The sequence below is a fragment of the Bidens hawaiensis genome, unplaced genomic scaffold, assembly GCF_021521415.1.
Source record: "Bidens hawaiensis isolate Kalapana, Puna unplaced genomic scaffold, B.hawaiensis_p1.1 tig00027544_1, whole genome shotgun sequence".
NCBI lineage: Eukaryota > Viridiplantae > Streptophyta > Magnoliopsida > Asterales > Asteraceae > Bidens > Bidens hawaiensis.
In genome coordinates this window covers 1-3624 of record NW_027494460.1, presented here as the reverse complement: position 1 = coordinate 3624, position 3624 = coordinate 1, and the positions used below count along the sequence as shown (strand labels likewise).

The 3624-nt window shown below is 32.6% G+C and overlaps 1 pseudogene across 1 annotated transcript; it reads right to left on the bottom strand.

Annotated features, from left to right (window-relative positions):
- Positions 1-204: 204 nt before the first annotated feature.
- LOC143575573 (oxoglutarate-dependent flavonoid 7-O-demethylase 1 pseudogene) lies at positions 205-816 on the bottom strand (annotated as a pseudogene). Its single transcript, XR_013142792.1, has 2 exons — positions 553-816; positions 205-471 (listed from the first exon to the last, which is right to left on the bottom strand). The product of XR_013142792.1 is annotated as an oxoglutarate-dependent flavonoid 7-O-demethylase 1 pseudogene (transcript).
- Positions 817-3624: the final 2808 nt, after the last annotated feature.

Below are 3624 nucleotides of genomic sequence, written 5' to 3'. Positions count from 1 at the left end.
AAATAAAATATATTTTGGAAAAGGGCCTCAAAATGTTACTTCGCTTTGAGCCCTTAAAATGGTTGAACAAGCATGAATGAATATGTAAAATAAAATTACGAGTTTTGCTTTTATGGACATCCGAAATCTTGGAGATGGCCTTGTAAGATTGTTAGTTTTCTTCTAGATCTTTAGGTTTCAAATCTAAATCAAAACTACAAACGACTAGAAATAGAAAGAGATACCTTGTAATGGAGGGAAGTGTGGAAGTAAGTGTGGTTTTCTTCTATGAAGAGGATTAGTGATCATATAAAAGCGATCAGCCCAGTCAAGTTTCTGATCTTGAGTATGGAGTGTGGTCTGACCATAACCTTCATATTCACCTGCCTTCAACTTGTACTTCAGCTTCTCTTCCACCGGCAGGTTGAAAAATTCCACCATCTCTTTCTTCATATTCTCCACCAACGATTTGTCAACTCCATGATTCACCAACTATAGAAGAAACAACTAACTTTTTCATGCATGGTCATGGTCATTAAACGTAAAAATGAAGTCAGTGCCTAGACACTTTACCTGAAAAATTCCCCATTCATGGCAAATGGAGCGCAGTTGTTCGATATGGATATCGGACTCTTGCAACTTTATTATGTCGTTCATGTCAATGACTGGGATAGAGGGCAAATGCAAAGAACCCTTAGAGACAAAGGTGGATGGTTGTGGTTCCTGAAAGTAGCAGTCAGGGACCGCCATCCTGAGTTCTTTTGCAAGATCTTGAAGATTCTCATGGTTGTGTTGCAAAGAAGCCATTTCAGAGTATATTTATTTTTGTATTGGTGTTTGGGGTACCCAAAACAGCCCTAAATTGTTGCTTTAAATAGAAAAAAAAGGTGTTATCACTTTGAAGTATCTGACATAAGAAAAGACCACATATGCGTTAACAGTCACTTGAGAATAAATAGTTTTTTTTATGAAGTGAGAAAATGGGAAAAAGAATATTTAAAGTTTAAAAAAAGTAGAGAGAAGCTAGAACGATAAACTTGATGTACAAATAATAAGGTTTTGGGTTGAGTTTAAACTTCTTCATTAGAAATAGGTTAATCCGTCAAACAACTTAATTAATAAGCCGGCCAGGCTTGTGTTGGGCTATATTCAAATCGCTTAAAGTCTGAAATAACAGGATAAAAAGCATATTAATTGTTGAACCTGGAAAGGAATGTGCCAAAGATCAAACAACTGATCATAAAAATCAGTTGTTCTCCACTTAAAACGATAAAGAATAGAGATTTGGTTCTAAACTACTGATAAGGAGCAACAACGTGAAAAACTACTGAAGATGCAAAGTACTCAAGAAGAACAATTGATAAAGCCTCATTAGTTGGTATCAAGAGATCGATAGTTTAGTTATATTACTTGTATTTTGTCAATAGTTTATAGTTTTCTATTTTGTTAGTTGTTTCTTGTAAATCTATTACATATCACTATCATATCTTAGCTCATCAGCACTTTCACACCGTAAGATGAACAAGACAATCACTTGTGCATTAGTACTTTTCACACTGAATTCTGTAAAATACAAGTTTGTATGAATACATATGAATTTGATGAGCTAAGGGTGAAGGGGAGCGTATCTTATAGAATTACAATATTTTGATTTCAATCAATGCAATGCTTCTTCACATGATCTTTTAGTTTGTTTATTTAAATTTCCGTTGCATAACTCTAATTGATAGTCACATGAGAATAAAAATCAATCGATAGGTATCTAATCTATAAATGTTAAAACAAATTGTTTAGTTAAAACCGTTTAGTGTTCAATTCTGACCCAACATTATGTAAATTAAATAATAAAAAAATGTGATGTATCTAATCATACGCCTATATTTCACTACTAGAAAATGAGTCATTTTTCTACGACGAATTTCGTTGTAAATTTGTTGGAAAACCCACTTTCTCATAATTTTCCAACAAAAAATTTTGTGGAAAAAACACATGCTTGAAAATTATTTTCAACCATTTTTCAACAACTTCTTACAAAGTTCCTACAAAAGTATGTTGTTGCAAACTTCCTACAGCTTTCCTACAAAAGCTATTTTTTGATTTGCAACACAGTTTCCAACAAACTTCCAACAAAAAACTAAATTTAAACAAAAAAAATAATAAATTAAATTCTAAAATTTGCATAAAAATTCAAAAAGACATGAAGTATGCAGAAAAATATCATAACAAACTGGAATGTGCAGAAATTTTCATAAAGAATCTAAAACACGTAGAAAAGGTTCCAATATAAGTATGCTTTACAAACCAAACACACTTCGATAAAGGATAACTAAACTACAATTAAGTACCCGGGGACCATTTATTTTCCTCATAATGTCTTCTATTTGTTTTTGCATTCGTTGCTCCCTTTCTTCACGCACGACCCGCTCACGTTGCTCCCTTTCTTCACGATCGACCTTCTCGCGTTCCAATGTTGCAATCGATTTTCCAACTCTTGTCGTTCCTTTTCAAATCGAGTTTTAACGTCTTGGACCTAAACATTTGTTAAAACATATATAATTAATACATAATACATACACAAAACACACGAACAGTTGGCATTGTGAGCAATTTAACCGCTTTAAAACCGAACTATAACCGACATAAACGAACCGAACTTCTAAATGGAAACATAACGTTTTGATAATGATGATGATGATGATCATAATAGTAATACTAATAATAACAACGATACCTCTTGCGGACTGTTGGGCATCAAGGTATGATCTAGACCCGCAAGTAGTAGATGGTTTTCCGCCCATTATGAAATTTGGATCAGAAGATCATATCCCATACATCTGACCAACACGATTTTTGGGCTGCACACTCTTCCATACATCAAGATCATCCGTTAGATGTTGACTGGTCCGAGTCATACAACCTTGCAAGTTTTTTCTTGTACGCTACCTGCAATATTATCAAAACAACATGATTATTATTACACTAAAAGTTAATACGACAATTATATATAAACAATAAAGATAAATTACATATGATTTTCTTGATCGTTTCGTACAAAACTCTTAACTCCTTCAGGTCATTAACATCAATATCCCGAGCTGATAATCTTTCTTTTCACTCCTTGGTGGCGTGGGTATCAACAAAGACATAACCGAAGCCATTTTTTCCCGCTTTTTTCCTACATTAAAAAATAGAGTAATTATGAACACATGATGACATTATGATATGATAATGGGTGTCATTTCATCTACTTATAATATTTGTTTTATTTAAAATGTGACAAGTTTTGTAAGTAACCAACTGAAATAAAGATAAGATGTTAGTTATGATTTGGGCCCTGACTGCACATTTACAGTCTTTCAAATAAACGCAGTCAAAGTTACTATGAACTAAGTATAATTGATATATGTTACATCATGAGTTTTACACATAAAGAAATTCAGATTATAAGAAATAAATAAGTAAAGAAAAGTGAATTATCATGATCAATTCAAAGAGAATATGTCATTATAGAAGTATAAGTTTTCACTATAAACACATTGATAGAAAAACCTCAAAAAGATATTGAACTCGATTTTTCACAAATAGCTAAAATCAAGATAAGGACCACAATTTAAAAATATACCAGATTGATACGACGCTCATCAA